This window comes from Artibeus jamaicensis, unplaced genomic scaffold, assembly GCF_021234435.1.
Source record: "Artibeus jamaicensis isolate MK-2021 breed Jamaican fruit bat unplaced genomic scaffold, CSHL_Jam_final contig_3230, whole genome shotgun sequence".
Taxonomy (NCBI): domain Eukaryota; kingdom Metazoa; phylum Chordata; class Mammalia; order Chiroptera; family Phyllostomidae; genus Artibeus; species Artibeus jamaicensis.
The window spans coordinates 1,867,733-1,886,653 of NW_026521764.1; the positions used below are offsets into that span (position 1 = coordinate 1,867,733).

Consider the following 18,921-nt stretch of genomic DNA (forward strand, 5'->3'; position numbering starts at 1 on the left):
CTGCCCCTGAGCCCCTCCTGTATGTGGGGTCTCTGACTCTCTCCTGTACGTAGCCATCCTGCCCACATTCCAGAAAAGAGGAAAAGGAGGATGGAGACTGCCCCGTAAGGAGACTTCTTTCCCTGAGCTCTTTGTATAGGTCATCGGCCACAGTTCAGTATTAATGGCCACATACAGCATTACGGAAGGCTAAGCAAAAAATCTTCAGCAGGGTAACACATAGCTAAAAACTGGGGCTCTACTACTAAGAAAGAAGTAAAAAAAAATACTGTGAACAAGAGCAGTCTGCGCAACAAGTGCATTTTGTTACCTGATAGGGCTTAGTTCATGTTGCTATTATAAATGAGCTCTTCTCTTGTTTTAAACTTTATGTTTTGTGGGGTTTTTTGTAATTATAATTACTGACTACAAGTATTTAGTAAAGCCATCATTTCCATATGTATTCTGATTCCTACTAATCTTACTGAATTATTCAGACTTCTAATAGTTCTTCAGTTTATTATCTTTAATTTTCTAGATAGACAATCATATTCATTATAAATAACTGTCTTGTAACAGGGGGACACCACCCCCCCCAGAAATGGGGGTGGGGTGTGAGCTGCGCATGTGTGCTTAGAGACTTTGCCCCCTTAACAAACAGGGCAGCAGATGAGGGGCAAAGGCAGACATGCTGACACTGGCCCTCATTGTTTGTAACGCTGGACACTCCCACTGGCTTCCAGGCCACGCGGGATTCTGGGAGAGGACTTTTGAAATGCCAGAAAGCAAAAAAGGCAGTTGGTTCTTTCCTCTCCTGGCCGGGGAGGCATGTCAATTGTCACCAGCAGGCCTGCCAATGGTGGCCAGTGCGGGCCTGTGCGCAGAGGCCTGGGGGCACAGACTCCGAAAAATGCCTGAGGCTGGACGGAGACTGGGGACCAGCTAAGCCACCTACATTCATGATGCTTCTGGGTGGGAAAAGAGGTTCCCGATGCAACCCTGAACTGAGCTGGCAGAGGGTGACTTTTCTCTGGGTGTCACCCTTTCTCTCAGAGGGAAGAGGCTTTCAGGCAGAAACTTGCCGTTACTTCCAAGGACCTTGGTGATAATAGCTCTGGGAACACATTTTTGTTCTTGTGTTATTTTCAGTTCTTGAACCTATGTAGTAGTTATCATGACAAATGTTTAAATAGATATATTCTGCCTTTTCTTTCCTCTTACTTTTGTTATCCAGATATTTTAGGCAGAAACTTGCCATTAAATAAAAGATTTCTTTCTCTTCCAACCAACTCCGTCTCTGGAGATCTGCCTGGTAGGCGGCGAGCAGCAGGACCCGCCCCTACTGGTTGGGTTCGGTAACTGCCTGACAGTTAAATGTTTTATTCTACCACAAAGTTAATCTCCAATTTAATCTTACCTGTAAGAATGTTGCCATTTTATTGACATGTCATATTTTACAATTCAAACATTTGAAACTTGCAGGTCTTAAACTTTGCTACCACGGACATGATATGAGGAGACATTGGCACTACTGCTAGGATGACAAGTTTCACAAAATATTATTTTATGAAAAGATACCCAAACGTTTCAAAAATAAAGAATCTAATTCAAAAAGTTAACCTAATTACCTAATAAAACTGCCTGTTTAGTTCATAACTGAGAGCTATCACTACTACAGACAAATAACCTGAGCCAATTCACCCTCACCCCTCACACCCTCACAGACAGACACAAACACCTGAGTCCTGCTAACACCTATACAAAGCACACTGCTGTGACAGGTTGGCATAATACACTGAATGTTAAAAGGTAAAGCTGAATGGAAATTAAATGAAGATCATAGAGTTGACTCTAAAACATGGACAAACAAGGATGGGGAAAGATGACTATTTACAGAGAAAAATAATTTAGGTGCTTAAAAGAACAATAAGAGAGATTTTTAAATGTAACATAATCACCCCCAAAAGTTAATGTCATGGGCTGCATTAATAGGAAATATATAAAACAAGGAAGTTAAATGAGTGACACCAACAGAACATGATATTCTAAGGATGTTGAAGAAAAGCTAGAGTAGCAACTGGAGCCAGAGTTCTGTTTCCACCAATTATTCCAATGTGACATGGCAAATATGGAAACCAAGGCTAAGAAAGTTCTGGTGACTTAACATTAAATGGCATTGAAGTACAAAAAAATGAAAGCTGTCCTACCTACCACACTCAATAGTTAGAAGGAGAAAAAAAAAACCATGAGACCACTCTAAATCATAGAATAACAAATGAAAGGTATCATTACTAGTATTGATTTGGGGAAATATTTTTTAACAAATAGTTTCTAGCTGAGGGTAAATTTTATTACTTTTTATTTGTTAGGGTACAAATATATCAGAATATGACAAGGTAATCTAAATTAAGTTTGTAAAAGAAAGTATTTAATTCAACTTCTTACCAGAATTTGAACTGCTTGAGCAATTTTTCTTAACCAGATTTCCCAAACTTTTGAGAAATTTGAAGTGCTCAAGGAATTTTTCTTAACCAGCTTGTAGTTTTCTTTGTGGCTATTTCTATAATTAATTTGGTATCAGAAACTTGATCAGGATTTGGCTCCTATTCCTAGAATATATTTGCAAGGCTGGCTCTAGAACACTTGGTACTAAGGCTGAAAAAAAGTCAACTCTAATAGGCAGGTTTCAATGACATATCTCTTCAATATAACTGTTTATAGCCATTTATCTCATTTGTTACTGTTTTTAAAAAAAGATATCCTTTTAAATCTGTAAAGTCCTGCAATTCAGAATTTCACAGAAGAAAAGGACTCTAGAGATCTAGCCAATCTATCCCACATTAGGAAATCAAGGCACAGGTAGAGGTTAAACACAAGAACCCTCTCTTACAGAAATACTAGAAACCCCGCCTCCTAGACACTTCCAACTATACATCCTGTTGTCATTGTACAGTAAAGTCATGGAAAATAAACACATCATCATCCATATTAATTCACAAGTGTGGTACATGCAAGTACATTAAATAGCTTCGGCAGTGCTTCCTGAGCTTACGTTATAAGAAAGCTTTTCAGAAAAATATTAACAATGGTCCTAAAGGGGAAAAAAAAAGGCTTTCCCTGTGAAAACTTAACTATTCAAGAAAATTAAAGAGGTTTTTTTTTCAGCTTAAAGGACTTCTCAGGGCCTCTAATATGCTAAATCTGTGTTATGAATCTCCAAGAAAGGTGTTTAGAATGAAATATTTCCCCAAGTGCATTTGACCATAGAACACTTTACTGTTCAGACACAACTGGCATCTCTGGGAATGAAGTCTGGAAAACATTTAGTGTGAGTCAAACGTGTCACACATAGCAATGACAGATGTCCATGGATGATATTGTGGTGATGATTAACATTCCTCAAGCACTTATGTGTCTGCCACCATGCTAAGTGCTTTATGGAAATTTTCATTCAATCCTCACAGCCTTCCTAAATGGTGAATTAATGTAATCTCTACTTCACCAGAGGAGGAGGAGGGAAGGGTAAAAGGAGGAAAAGGAGGAGGAGGGAGAGGAGAAGAAAGGAGAAGGAAGGAGAAGGAAGGGTAGGAAGAAAAGGGAAGGAAGGAGGGGGAAAAGTCAGGAGGGAAGAAATGCAAGAGAGAGAAGCAATAAAACCTGAACAAATAACCTGTCCACCCTGACCAGAGTGGCTCCAGTTGTTTGGACATTGTCCTGCAAAGTGAAAGGTTGCAGGTTCGGGGCACCTGCCTGGGTTGCGGTTTTAGTCCTGGTCAGGCCACTATGAGAGGCAACCAATCGATGTTTCTCTCTCTCTCATTGATAGTTCTCTTCTTCTTTCTCCCTCCCTTCACCTTTTCTAAAAATAAATAAAATCTTTTTTTTAATTACCTAAATTACCTGTCCTATGTCACATACAGTAGGTGGCTGAGTTAGCAAAGACCCCAAGCAGCCCAACCCGAGAGTCCCCATTCCTAGTCACCACCATTCATGCTACCAACAATCCTACTCTCAGCACATAACACTTCAAAGTTTATAATACCAACTCATGAATAAGTTTATTTTTATTCTTTTTTCTAATATTTTCATTCCAATTGAAAACTGGAATATTTTCATTCCAAAGTAAACTGGTAGGGGAAAAAGTTACATGGGATATTCGGTTTGGCAGCCAAGTTGAAACTATAGGGTCATAGAAAGAACATGGTAGGGTATTGGGATCAGTCTTCAATTGACAGACCCAGCTCTGACACTTGTTAGCATATGACTTTCAGAAAATTCTTGGTTTTGGCATTTTTCTCAACAAATGGAACGAAGAAAAAGAGATGAAAAAGTATGTCACTGGTATTTACCACAGTGACCTCAGACTGCTAACAAGGGTGCTCCCAACTGTATGTATGTATGTGACTGAAGTTTAAATGCCAAAATCAAATTAAAATTCTTACTTGCCCATATGCCAGAGGTTTTTGTAGTTTTGTTTTGTTTTGCTTTATGGAAAACACATTTTTTAACTATGTAACTGAGATCTTAATTCAGTCCACTAGTTCATTTAGTCTTTACCCTAATCTCAGAACTCTGGTAAACTGCTTCCAAGTGATGAATGAGCAAGTGGTATATTTTTGTATATGTTCAAAATTTTCCTCTTTTAGCAAAGCACCCCAGAACACTGTAAAAGAGTTAAGTAAACACAGCACTATTTAACATGTGACCCAATTTTAAAATGGAAAAAAAAAACCCAAATGGTAAAAATTGCCTATAAAAGATCTGTCAAGAAAAGTCCAGCCACTGTTAATATAATGAGAACAGTTTGCAGGATATTGATGTAACCTGGCAACCAAGGAGAGTGGACTGGAATGTGCATGTATGAACAACGACAACTTCACTGTACTTGAAATGTGGGCAATAAATGCCATTGAGTGAGCATGTGTACTGTGTGGCCATCACATTCAAAATGACTGAGCAAATACAGCAACGAATCTGCATCAATTTTCGTGTTCAATTTGAACATTCCTCCACAGAAACTATTCAGATGATCCAGAAGGCCACGGCTATGGGCAACTGGTAATTGGCAGCTTCATCACAACAACTGCCTGCTCACACATCTCATCTCATGCAGAGTTTTTTGGAGAAACGTCAAATCACCCAGATGACTCAGCCCCCCTGCGGCCCCACTTTGGTGCCCTGCAACTTCTAGCTTTTCCCAAAACTAAAATCCCCTTGGAAAGGGAAGAAATTTCAGATCATCAGTGAGATTCAGGAAAATATAATGGGGACTGGGAGAACTATGTAAGGTCCCAAGGTGCCTACTTTGAGGGGGACTGAGGTGTCATTGTCCTAGGTACAGTGGTTCTTTTATCTTGCATCTTCTTCAATAAATGTCTCTATTTTTCCTATTACATGGCTGGATACCTTCTGGACAGACCTCGTATATTTAGCTATAGCTAAAGGATATGATGAAAAATGATGAAAATTATTGTGGCAACTAAGTATAACTGGTTGAGGATCTGAGAGGATAGCAACTATCAAAGCAACAGACATGGGCCAAAAGACACACTGCTTTGTTCCTGTTGACTATAACACAGGCAAAGGAATGTTGCTAAGACTATGCACAAGCAATTAGTTCAAATGAACATTATAATAAAAAGCATTTTACTCAGTCTTCCTCTTCCATTTTCTACTTTGAAAAGGCAACGAGATCTCTTGGCAGAGGCTTTTCAACACTTAAGAACATGAATGCCCCATAAACACTTTTTCTTTGCCAAACCAAACAAATTCAATTGAACTAAAAAATTAGCCAGCTGCTTGCCAATGACTGTAATGGGATGGGGGCGGTGAAAGTGACTAGGTATTACTTTCTCCATTAAGCCATCCAAATTTCTCTCTCCTGTGTCTTGCCTGGGGGAAGTATAAAAGTTTTAAGGTTTTGGCATTGAGCCTGGCAAACTATTCCTTGGGGATCAGCAAATTGAAGGTATTTGGGATGGGAATTTTGCTATATCCAAGCACACGAGCCACCTGTATCAGTTCTCTAGGGTTACTGTAAAAAGTACCACAGACTGGGTGGTTTAAACACCAGAAATTATTTTCTCACAGTTCTGGAGGCTAGAAGTCCAAAATTAAGGTGTCAACAGGGTTGGTTCCTGTTGAAAACCATAAGGCCAAGATCTGTTCCAGGCCTTTCCTCTTGACATACAGTCATCTCCTTCCTGTGTCTGCACAGCATCTTTCAGATGTACGAGTCATGTCCAAATTTTCTCTTCTTACAAGCACACCAGTCAAATTGGATTAGGGCCCACCATAGTCACCTCTTCTTAATTTAATTACCTCTGTAAACACCTCTCTCCAAATATGATTACATTATACTAGTGTTGTGACTTCCACGTGTAAATGGGGGAGGGACGAAATGCAGCCCATTAATACCATCAAAACTATAATAAACCAGGATTGCAGCAATGAATCTGACTCTCTTTCTAGTACTAGAGGTATTTAAATGTCATCCATTTATTCATAAATTGTTAAATCTACTATGTCCTAGATGCTAGGTTTACAAAATTGAACATGACATAGTCTCTGACTTAAGGGATTCACAGTCTATCGAGGAGACAAATAAACCTAAAACACAGCAGAAGTGAGTATCCTTTAATTAGTTTTGAAACAAATCAAGGCAAATCAGGGTATTAGCAAATAAAATAATAAAAACAAAGGCAATGAGGAGGAATGTCCAATGTAAAGCCCTAAGTAAATATTATATTGCAGTTATTTTGCCATCATTTGCCCCTCTTCCTTGCTCTTTCCCAAGAATAATAGCATACAGAAATGTACTTTGCAAAGCACAGCTCTATTTTAATTCCTTTATTTTTTTAAAGGCTTTATTTATTTATTTATTTATTTTTAGAGAGGGGAAGGGAGGGGGAAAGAGAGGGAGAGAAACATCAGTGTGTGGTTGCCTCTCGTGCACCCCCACTGAGGACTTGTCCTGCAACCCAGGCATGTGCCCTGGACTGGGAATCGAACTGATGATCCTTTCATTTGTTGGCCGGCACTCAGTCCACTGAGCCACACCAGCCAGTATAGTTCCTTTAAATCTTTTGAAGGAATTCAGAACAAGTCACCCCACACCTTGGATTATTTCCAGCTAAAGGAAACAAACTCTGCAGGCTCAAGAGAACCTTCCACCCCCCACCGTAACCCAAGTACCTAAAACTTAAATTAGGGGCCTTGTTCATAATAAGCTATTATCAGAGATCATCTTTCTGACCTGTCTATGTGGCAAGGCAAAATTTAATTAGTGATCATCTGCTCTTATCCTCCTGCAACGACCTTCCCCTCGGCCAAAGCCCCTAGGTGCCTCACTCCACCATTCACGCAGAATGGCCTAGATACCTCGTTCTCCCTTTCTCTCTCCGAATCTCTCACGTACAGGGGGTTCCAGGCACACAAAACTAAGCTTGGTTTTTCTCTTGTTAATCTGTCTCATGTCATTCTGATTATTCAACCAACAAAAAGAAACAGCAGGAAAAGGGGGAATTTTTGTCTTACCCACACTTCTTGCATTCTAACTGAACATTTTCCCTGCTCTGACATATTAACAACAAAGGACAAGAGAAATGTTGACAGAACCAAACTCCAACTGACTCGTAGGTTGGGTTGATATCTAAGGGTGAGTCACTGCCCTTTAGTAAATTGGAAGGAGACCATTATGAAGTCTACTAATAGAGCCTCAAATGTTCAATTAGAAAATAGTGGAAACACGGAGAAAATGCAAGTGAACAGTGGTGGTACTATGTGCTAATAGAGCCATAATAACAGGAGAGAGGAAGCAAAGTTTGCCATCCCAAAATGTGCCTCTTGGAGTAGTGATTATTGTAAGTGAGTTATTCTTAGGAAGCAAAAAAGTCAAGAAAAAAATCTTTGACCTAACTGCCTACAAGAATTTAGATAGAGGACCTGCTCCAGGAAGAGACATATCACAGACAACTATAGTTTAATATGAACTAAATATAAAAGACAAGGAGGAACCAGGCAAGGACTGTTTGATCTAAGTCCTCGCGGTGTCCCATTGTTAAAGATGGCCCAGCAAACGTTTATCTACCAAACATTTACTTTTCCATCTCCAGGTGAATTGCCTCCCTGCCCTTTTGAAGTCTCAAACCATGAACACCTTACCCATGAAGCCTTACCCTTCTCCTGAGCTCAAGTTGGCATCCGAGCTTTAGCCGCCTGATCTGCCCTCAGGTTTCATATTCTTCGGAAAGCCCTGTACTTATGTAATAAACTTAGCTATTCTCCTGTTAATCTGTCTTGTGTTAATCTGATCATTAGTCCAGCCAAAAGAATTTAAAAGGGTAGAGGAAAAATTATTCTTCCTCCCCAAAGAAAGCAACAGATTTTAACTGTACTACAAAATTCTATTTGATTTTTCTCCATCAGAAATTCAGTGGATCTTATTAAAATAGCTGTTTTTCTTGGTTTAAAAAATTATGCTAACTAAAAATAAATAGTTCAAGCATAATCATGTTGATTCATGTTAACGGGGTAACGTCAATTTGTTTGTTTTAGCAGAGGCTGAATTATAAAATTATTTTTAAAATAAAGTTTCCAATAATATTAAGTCTTATATTAATATAACAAAATGTAACCTAGATGTTGCTTTGCATATGAATATGAAACTAAAATAAGTACAGCAAAAATATCTTAGTTCCTCCAAAAGTGCTTGAAAGTCCTGTACGAATGTTTAATCCTTAAATAGTTCAACTATTTCTACTTCAATTATGTACTATTTCTGGGTAAAAGGTTTATAACAGAAACCTAAACATCTGTTTGGACTCTTTCACCAATAACTAATTACTGGTTGATGGAATCAAATTCAATAAATCACATTATCTTACAATACATTCTAGGACTTCATAATTTAGAGACATGAAGAGTATCTCCACTGATTACTGACTTGCGACCAGCTCAATATGATCTCCATGAAGAGGCTGGCCTTTCTGAGGTGCTACCTAAAATTGTATAACATATTTGAAATTCTCATAGTGCAAAAAGCAAATTTTACTCATACTTTTCTGGATGTTGCCTTTCTTATCCTGCCATGCCTTTCCTCTCAATCTATCATTATCATAGATAAAAATAACATCTCATGCCCCAATATAAGTAATTGTTAAAAATAAATACTATAGAAATGGTAGAGGGGCTTATTGGAAGGAATCCTTTTAGCAAACATTTTGAATAGAAAATATAGCTAACACAAAGTATAGTGAGCTCCTCTATAACTAACATTTCTCTTCTAGTCCTTTCTGTAAGGAAAGGAATCATACCTTATAGTCCTTTTACAAGAATCCCACCCTACCCCAGTGTTTTAACACAGGTCAATGAACAAAAGAAGCAACATGATGTAATGAAAAGGTCCCAAAAACTCATTCCCAAGTTCCAGCAAGTTACTTGAACTTTCTTTTTTTTCATGTCAGACGGTTAATGTGCCAATGTTGTAACAAGGTCTGTGGGAGGCACATGTCACACAAGAGCGTGAACACCCAATCATCATGCTTATGAACTACAAAAGGATCAAGTTATCTGAACTTTCTAAGTCTCAGTTTCCTCAACTGTGAAAAGTAGGTGATTATATCTACATTACAGGAACGTTTTGGGGGTTAATAACAATAGCTCTAATTATCATTAACAAAGTACCAATTTGATGACTGGGAATGTATTTCAGGATCTTATATTTCCGGAAACAAGGGATGGAAGGAGGATGAGAGGGAGGCTTTATTAGACTCTGTTGCCCTCCAGTTACTTCTATCCTTATTTATGATTAACTCTCTGACTTAATAACCTATTTTGATGCCACTGCCTACAATTATCTCACCACCAATTTATTCCTTACCCCCCTTTACAGTATGTATTGGCCCTCATCATATACTCTCCATGATCTTATAAATAAATGTACTGGTTCTTTCTCGATACTCATTCTTTCTCTTTTAACCTTGCCACAAGTGTCTTCCTTTCTGAAACTCTACTAAGAAGACTTTACTGACTTCAGTATTCTACCACCCATGTAACCATCCTTTTGATTTTCTGTACTTCTCTAACGGCCTATTTGATTTGCACAGTTCTACCCTCCCGACTTAGTGGATGCTTTCCCCTCCACCCATTTCTAAAATACTTCTACCTTCTTCTCTATTGCTTTATCAGGACCCACTTTTAAGTGTCATAATTTCCAAAAAAAGTATTTCCCTCTTCGAAACTACTAAAGTGTGTACTGTTTGGGGGCTATGTTGTCCCTCTGTCCACCACCATAATATCTATGGTTACCAAATCATACGAAATTTGAAATTTAGATACAGGGCATATATGTGTCCAGCAAATTTAAAGAGGCCAGACTACCAACTTTTTCTGCCCTACATTAGGCAGGGGAGGGAAGTACACAGTACATGTATGTTGATTAGAATCAATACCCTAACTCAATTAACTGTTATTTACATTTAAAGGGGCAAAAAAAACCAGAAGAGCTCAAAAAGGTAAAAATAGAGTACATAACTGCTTGCACAACTGTAACACTATTAAGGCTTATATTATTCTCTTAAATTTCCAAGCCTATAAGCCACTCTATAACCTCAAATAATTTTCATAGTACAGTTTAAAAACTCAAACACAATGTTTTCATTAAATCTAGTGCAAATAACTGAATAAATCCTTATGCATTTATATGAGAAAGCAACTAATGTTCATCAGAACAAAAGACTCTTTGTTCAAGAAACACACCAAACAAATATCACTTAACATTTACTACTAAAAGGCTACCCTGATACAAGCCTCAGCACTGGCAAACACGTAAACTGCAGTGGAAAACTACTGTTTCTAACGCTCCTTGATCTCTTAAATCTGTTGCACTTAACATTCTTCACAAGGTCCAAACAGAATTCAGGAATGCAAATTGATCTTGAACACCCAATAAATTAAAATGCCAATTATATAAAGTGCATTACACAAATATTATCCCATTCTAATTCTGGAATCTTCTACTTAATCTCAATTCCAAAACAAAGGAAATTGAAACTATTTTCTTAACATGGTTAAAAAAAAATCTCAAAAAGAATACACAATTGTGAAACCCTGAGAGAATTCTCATTTAAATGAGAAACAAGCCAAAGATATTTACTATTTATTACTATAATTAACATTATCCTAGATGTCCTGATTAATATAATTTTTTAATAAAATAAGGGTTAAATATTGACAAGAGACAAAATTATAATCATTTTCAATGCTATAACTGCCTTTTACAAAAATTCAATAAAAATATTAGAATTAAGAGTTCATAAGATGACTAGTTAGAAAAGAGCCACCAACTTTTCTATGTTCCACTCAGAAGATGTGAACTTCTTTAAAATACAGTGGAAAAAAGATTCCATAGCAACAAAAAGCTTCAAAATATCAAAATTCAACTTTAAAGATAGGCAGAATCACATGAAGAGAATTACAAAATACTGAGTCATTAAAGATGACTTGGACAAATGATGAATATATTGTAAAGATACTACAACTCTTTCTAAAAAAATTAATTTAGAAATTCCAGTAGGGTTCTTTTAGGATCTTAATAAATTGAATTAAAGGTAACTAGAAAAAGAAATATATCTGAAATGCTAGAAATCTTTAGGAAAGATCATAGGAATTCACACAATCATACAATAAGATACATTAAAAGTTATGACACTCAGGAGTTTGAAATTACTGGATCAAAAAAATAAAGATCCAATGAAGTAGAATAAAAAGCTTAGAAAAAATAGTTATATATGATTAGCTATATAAGATGACATTTAAACCTGAGAAAAGACAATTGTTAATAAGCAATATTAAAATAATTGAGTTGCCACTCTACATTAAAATATATCCCAAATAGATTAAGATGAAATGTTTTTTAGAACTGTAAAAGTTATATAAGGAAATAGAGGTGAATAGTTATATAATCTTGGAATTTGAGAAGGCTTTCCCTAAGCAGGCAGATACCATAAAAGAAAAATTTGATACACTTAACTACACTAAAAAATTTTTAAATCTGTTTAAAAAGAAAAACCTACACCCAAAACAAAATTAGGATGCAAATGACGAACTGGAGAAATTATTTGCTATGTAATTTGACAAATTCTAACAGTTTTAAATATTGTACAAAGAGCTTCATAACTCAATTTTTAAAAATCTTTAATAGCTTAATAAACAAAGAACACTAATGGGTGAGTCAAAAAATAAAATACATTTAATGTCACTGGTAATGAAATAAAATTTATAGAAGATACAACTTTTCATATCAAAGTGGCAGTTTTTAATTGCTAGCGCTGCATACAGCAAGGTTGCTGGCTTTCTCAAAACAATTAATAAGCATGAATATTAATTAAACTTTCTGGAAGGTAATCTAATATCTATTAAAATAATTTAAATATGCATAACTTTTGACTTCAGAATTTATCCTAAGGAAATAAAGATATGGGCAATGATTAATCTGTCATGAAGCTAACTGCTACACTATTCACTCAAAATTATTGAGAAAAGCTTAAATTTTCAACAACTGAAATGGTGGTTAAATAAATGATGGTAAATCCATTTGCTGGAACATTTAAAATGATGTTATACTGTAAAACCAATAATATTTTATTGACTCAGGTAAGCATTTATTCTATTATGTAAAAACAAGATAGCAGCAAAACAGCACACTAAAAAAAAAACTATATTTAACATGGTTTCTTTTTGTTAAAGAAAAGTAAATACCTATTAAAAAGACCTATAAGAACTCACCAAAGTGTTAATAATGATTATATCTGAGTGGAAGAAATGTTCAGAACTCTAGAAAACAAACGAAAATTTTCACCCCACCTTTACTGAAGATCAAGTACAATATAAAAAAATATTTAGATATTAGCCATTCTGCTTTTAGCCCCCTGCCAAAGGCAAGAATTGAAAATGAGGAACAAGCTCTGGACCTCAGAACCAGTAGGGCTCAGCTTTTCCCTACATCCAAATCATGAGCCAGCAATTTTTTTCTAAAAAGTGAATAGGGGGAAATGGGTATTATCTTCCTCCGTATAAAAAGTGTGGGCCTTGTTCTAATCACAACTCTTCTCTGTCTCACTGGTGAGACAGAGGAATGATTTTTCTCCCCCAGTGTATTTAAAAGGAATATATCCAACAGGCAAGCAAGCAGGATTTCTTCTCAGCAAAGATGTTGTAAACAGGAGATTTTCAAATGTTAAATGTTCTCTTTCCTCAGTGCAAATATGCAGCCTAGCTACAAGAGGGCCAAAAAGACTCTGGCAGTACTCAGCTCTCAACAAAAGGCAATAGCCAAACTGTTAGTTCCATCTGTTCCCCTTCAAAAAAATGACAAAGCATTACATGGTGGTGCCAGGGGGCTCGGAATCTATGTAAGGGGCTTCCTGAAGGGCATGCATTTTCACAATATTAAGATGCTCTCTAATTTTTTTCTTAGCACTTGAGAGCACCAATCTTGATACTACATGATGACATCTTTGATGCTGATAACAAAGAAATGTACTATGTTTAACATCATAATCTTTGTTAGAGATGTTGTTTCCAGAATCGTCTTTCTTTCTTATTGGTCAAAGCTCTAAATTTCAACCACTTCTGTTGTCTCAGGAACTTAGTTCCAATAAATTGCTAATCTTTCCTGAATATCTTACTTCTTGCTTTCTTTAAGAATGTAAAGAAACATAACATCCCTTCAACCTGTATCCCTCTGCAGTGATTTTCAAAGTGCCTGCACAGTGGAATTACCCAGGGAACTTCAAAACACCTGTGCAACTATTCTATAGTAACGGAAAGTAAACCAGTAGTTTCCAGTGGGTGAAAGGGAAAGATTACAAAGAGAAACAAGAAGACTTTTAGAGGTGATGAATACATTCATTATTTTGATTGTGGTGATGGTTTTGCAAGTATAAACATGCCAAACAAACTGCACACTTTAAATATGGGTAGTTTATTAAATGTCACTTATACTTTAATAAAGCTGTTGATATAAATAGTGATGTCTAGGTCCCACCCCACCCCACAACTTGGCATGGGGGTGTTCCCCCTGGATTTTTGGATCCTTAAAAGCTCCCCAGATAACTGTAAATGTGCAGTTAAGATTGAGAACAACTACTCTATAGCTATCTCTATCCCCTCTCTCAATTTTTTATTTCAGTTTTCTTGAAATGCCTCACTCATGCATATCTACTTTATCATTACCCATTCCTTCTCACTTTTCTGAAGACTGGTTACTGAATCACCACTCAGCTAAAACTGTACTTGTTAAAGTCACCAATGGACTCCTGACAAACTCACTGGTCCCTGGAGTCCTCTCCACACTTGACAACTCTTTACAGCATTCAAAATTGTCGGTCCATTCCCCTTTATTTGAAAATCTCACCGCCCGTAGCATCTCTCCTGACGGCCTTCCTACCTTTCTCTAACTACTACAGTACACTTCTATCTCTTTCATACTATTCTTCTACCTATTTTTGCTCTTTATCAGTCTGTTCTCTTGGTGTCTGCTTTTATTATGCTAAAGGCTTTCCCTGAATCATTTCAACATTACCAAATCAATAGAGCTTCCATTTAACCCCCAATCTTCCCTATAAATCCAATTGCCTTTATAAATTCTATATCCATAGATCCAAACATCCACATCTTTACCTGAATGCCCCATAGCTTCCTCAAATTCAAAAAAAATCAAAAATAGAATTTATCATCTCTCCATTTACCCCTCACTTTCAATCAATGAAACCAAGTCAAATCCTCAGGGTCCTTCTTTCTTCCCAAAGGTCACAGGAGCTATCGGATTCTACCTTACTCTGCCAGAGTGATGGTCTAAAACAGAAATCCATTTAATGGCTTCTTGATCACCTTCAATCCAATTCCCTTAGCCAGGTAACAATGCCCCAATCTGGCTCTCAACCACTCTCACTATTCTCATATTCTACCATTTCCCTCCCTAACCTCTGCATTCAAGTCATATCAATGTCAGTGATATTGACTTTGGACTTGTCATTGACAAGGACTTTTCTACATTGTCTTGGTTTCTCGTGCCTCTTTGCCTTCTCACTTATATTCTCCTCTTGGAAAGTTATTCCATTACTTCCTGCACTTGGCAAAATGACATCATACTTCAAAACTCTACTGTGTGCTCCTGACTCTACCCTACACCAAGCTTTTAGCCATCTCCTACTCTATTTCCTTACACTAGGTGTATCTCTAATCACATGGTATTGTAACTGTTACTTTACTTATCTGTCTTGTAAATTAAACAGTAAGTTCTCTGATAAAAAGAGCTATGTTTACTCTTGTATCCCTAGTACCTATTTAGCCTGAGTCAGTACAAAAGAAAATTTTTTAACATAATTTAAATTATTTACAAAATGGAAACTTGAAACCCCAAAAATGGTCTTGATACTAACATCATTTAAAGATTTATTAATATTCATTATAAAGTAAATACCAGATAACAGAATCCTGAATAAGACAGTCAAACATCTTAACTATATTTTTGAACTGCCAAGACGACACCTCTTGCATTAAAAAATGCAACCAAGAGCAGATTTCAGAAAAGAGAAATACAAAGAAAGAAACGTACCAAGAATAACATACTGACCTGGCCAATGCCTCATCTGGGTGTCTTTACCCAGCTACTGTTAATGTTGGTAACTAACAGGGTATATAATCCTTCTACGATAATAATCATAATCATAGTAAATTTAAAAAATAAGCAAAATCCAGAGTTTGTTTTCTAAACATGTGATGGTTTTCCCCCTTGCCATTTTGTTTCAATGAATTATTTGAATAACTGACTTAGAAGCTACTATTGGCCAAGCCGATCCTCAAGTCAGTATTTTTTCCTTTTTTGCTTTCCCCTGCACTTTAAATAAATGGTGCCGTGGACTAACACTCATCTTGCAAACCTTAAAATGTACTAACCTAAAGAAAAAAAGTGCTTCGAAATTTGGGGTGGGGGCGGTGAGGTGTGAGAGTTCGGACGTTCAGAGAACGTTCAGGAAAACAAGCCTCCCAGGTCTATAACATTGACTCAAGGTTACACGGATCCTTATTACTTTATGCAGATAAGATTTTAAAAGCTGAAATCTCTAACTATAAAGCGTTATATGAACCAAAGAGGTAGTACAGCTGCTCCAAAAACTACGAGTGACTCAAAGATAAAAATTTGCACAAGGACAGTTTTGGTCCTGCCGCCAGTGGAACGGTCTCCTGGACAAGTAGCGGCTGCCAGTGGAACAAACTCCCCCTACCTGCAGAGCGGGGCAGCTGCCGGGCGTGCGATGGTGTCTCTACCCGAGACCCCACAGCGTGCGGTCGAAGCCACTACGGCAACATTACTATCTTTCAGAAATGTCTACACTGTGAGTGTACAAAGCACACATGTGCACACTGAAGAGAGGGCACCCAGGTTAGCTGAAGCGTGCAAACTTGAGATCTTTAAGTGTAACAATTTTCAGACAAAACCCAGACTATTCTCGAGCACGTTAAGATCAGCCTCGGAAGAGGAGTCACTCATAGAAAGAAGGGGCAAGTGCCAAAGAGGACACCTAGTGTCATAACCAAGGAAAGAATCGTGGCTGCTTTCTGGATCTCTGTGCCCTGTGGGGGGCCAAAAACCAAAGCGAAAGCTTTCGAAGAACGAGGGGGGTCGACGGTGACCATTTTGGCCACTAGACCGGACCCCTGACCAAGAGCCGTAGCCTTGCTGGACTGGGAGGAAGGGATGGAAGGGGTCCGGCTGGAGTATAAGCCACAGTGGGGCAGGGGCCGGGGGCGCTAGTTCCACCCTGCAGAGGGGCAGGGCAGCCGGGCCCCTGAGGCAGCGGCACGAGGTCACGCCCAGGGTCTGGACCGCTTCTCGCCGGGAAGAAGAAAGACCCGAGTCCACGCACAAAGCTGCGCCGCCCAGGCAGCAGCAGTAGCAGCAGGAGGGCTGTGCCCAACTTCAGGGCGAGCAGCCACCCACCGCAGCCCCCTGACCCGGCCCGCGTGAGGCCAGCGACGCCCCCGCGTCCATCGCAGCGCCTCGCGCGGGAGCCGTTACCCCCAAACGAAGCCGCTGCCCAGGCGACAAAGTCCCGGCCCCCTCCCAGCCGCAGCCTCGCCCCGGCTCCTCCCTGACAAAAAAAAGTTATCGGTTCTTGGCAGCCCTGGGGGCCCGCTGCGGGTCACTCAACCGGACTCACCAGAGCAGCTCCCTGAACCCCACCTCCAGATCCTCCACTTATCTGGCTCGCAGCGACAGCGACGGCGTCTGCTCTGCCTTTTCCCGGGTAGCAGCAGCACCTGCCCCCCTTCTTCCTAGCAAAACGGGTCCGGATGAGCCATCTTCCCCCTCCGCTCCCTGACTGACAACCCAGCTCCGAGAGCCGCCGCGGCCGCCAGCCACTCTGACAAGCACGAATTGGGACCCGTCCCAAAACAGCCAACCACCACCGCCCCAGGCCAGATGGGCCTATTGCCGCCGCCTAGGGCGGGACCAGAACAACTTCTCCACCAATAAGAATCTCCCCCTGCTGGGTCTGGGGGCGGATCTGTGAGGTGGGAGGGAGGGCAACTTAGGTGGGCGTGGTTCTCAGCAGCGGGCGCGGTCGGAATGCCCAAAGGGAGATGATTGACTGTAAGATTTGTGGTGCCGGCTAGGCAATAGTTACCAGTGAAGGTCTCTTAGACTCTGAGTCATTAGGATTTATGGTACTCTCAGAAGAAAATAAGCTTTTAGTAGTGATGTTAATCATAATCACAGAAGAGAAACTGATAATTTTAATTTGATCAGAAGGATTTACTTTCCAATAAGTTGAAACATAAAAATTTATCAAAAATTTTATCTAAGAGAAAGAAAATGTACATTTCTACAAAGTGGTGATAAAAACTCTTCCCACTTTATTATATCATTGCTTTCGGCCTTAGCCTGGAAAAAGTCACATACAATTTCCCAGTTTTCTTTCCATGGGCTGTTTTTCCTTTGTTTGTTTTGTTTTTTCAGTCTTCCCTCCCTACTCTTTGCTCAAACAGACATTATTTTGTGTAACGACTGGAACCTGAACACATCTGAGCCTGCTCTTACCTATATTCCCTCTGTTTTTGGCCTTGTCCAAAAACTCCTCCTACCACATCCCTCGCAAATCCAATCAGAATTAATTAGAAGAAAAATAGACCTTACCCTGGAAGACAGTCACTCCAGGTTTTTCTTGGAAAGGGGAAAGGCTTCTAAAGCAACCAGTGATCTTTTCAAACGTGCCACACAGGAACACAAATATATATTACTTGCCCTAACCAGAGTGGCTCAGTTGGTTGGGTGTTACCCTGCAAGTGAAAGGTTGCTGGTTCAATTCCTGGTGGGGGCACATGAGCCCAGGTTCAATCCCCTGTCCAACACAGATGAGAAAAAACCAATGGATGTTTCTCATTCACATTGATGTTTTGCTCCCTCCTTTTCTCCCTTCATTCCCCTCTCTCAAAAGTAAATAAAATCTTTTTTAAAAAAAAGAAAGCAAAATATATTACTTGTTATCAAAGGGGCATCAAGCAAACAATTTCAGGTAATCATTAAGGGAGATCTATAGATCAAGCAGACAAGATCCCCCTTGCAAAAGCATAGTCAAGGTTATTAGCAAATAATAACAATATGCAGTAAAAAGGGCAACAGAGTTGAGCTCAAAGAGCAAGGAGATCACACAGGAAGAAACTACTGTGTTTAAGAAAGCCAGGGAACTTCACAAGGAAGGTGGTGTTGGAATTGGATCTTAAAAGGTAGATAGGAGTTTGCCAGAGAATAAAGTCAAAGAGCATTTCAGGAAGACAAAACATCATGTTCAGAGGCACAGAGTTGTAAAAGGGCACTGAGTGGTTGGGGAACGTTGGAAAAATGGGTAGGGCTGAAATACCTTTTGCCCTACCCAT

General features: G+C 38.8%; 1 protein-coding gene and 1 non-coding gene across 3 annotated transcripts in view; both read right to left on the reverse strand.

Annotated features, from left to right (window-relative positions):
* HYCC1 (hyccin PI4KA lipid kinase complex subunit 1) overlaps window positions 1–17,395 on the reverse strand; it is a 62,323-nt gene extending 44,928 nt beyond the window's left edge. For both annotated transcript variants that reach the window (XM_037136294.2, XM_037136296.2), the window contains exon 1: window positions 17,205–17,395. The gene's annotated coding sequence lies outside the window, so the exon portion shown is untranslated. The remainder of the gene's footprint in view (window positions 1–17,204) is intronic.
* On the reverse strand, window positions 9,438–9,541 carry LOC119042566 (small nucleolar RNA U13). Its single transcript, XR_005081253.2, has one exon. It is a non-coding gene; the product is annotated as a small nucleolar RNA U13 (small nucleolar RNA).
* Window positions 17,396–18,921: the final 1,526 nt, after the last annotated feature.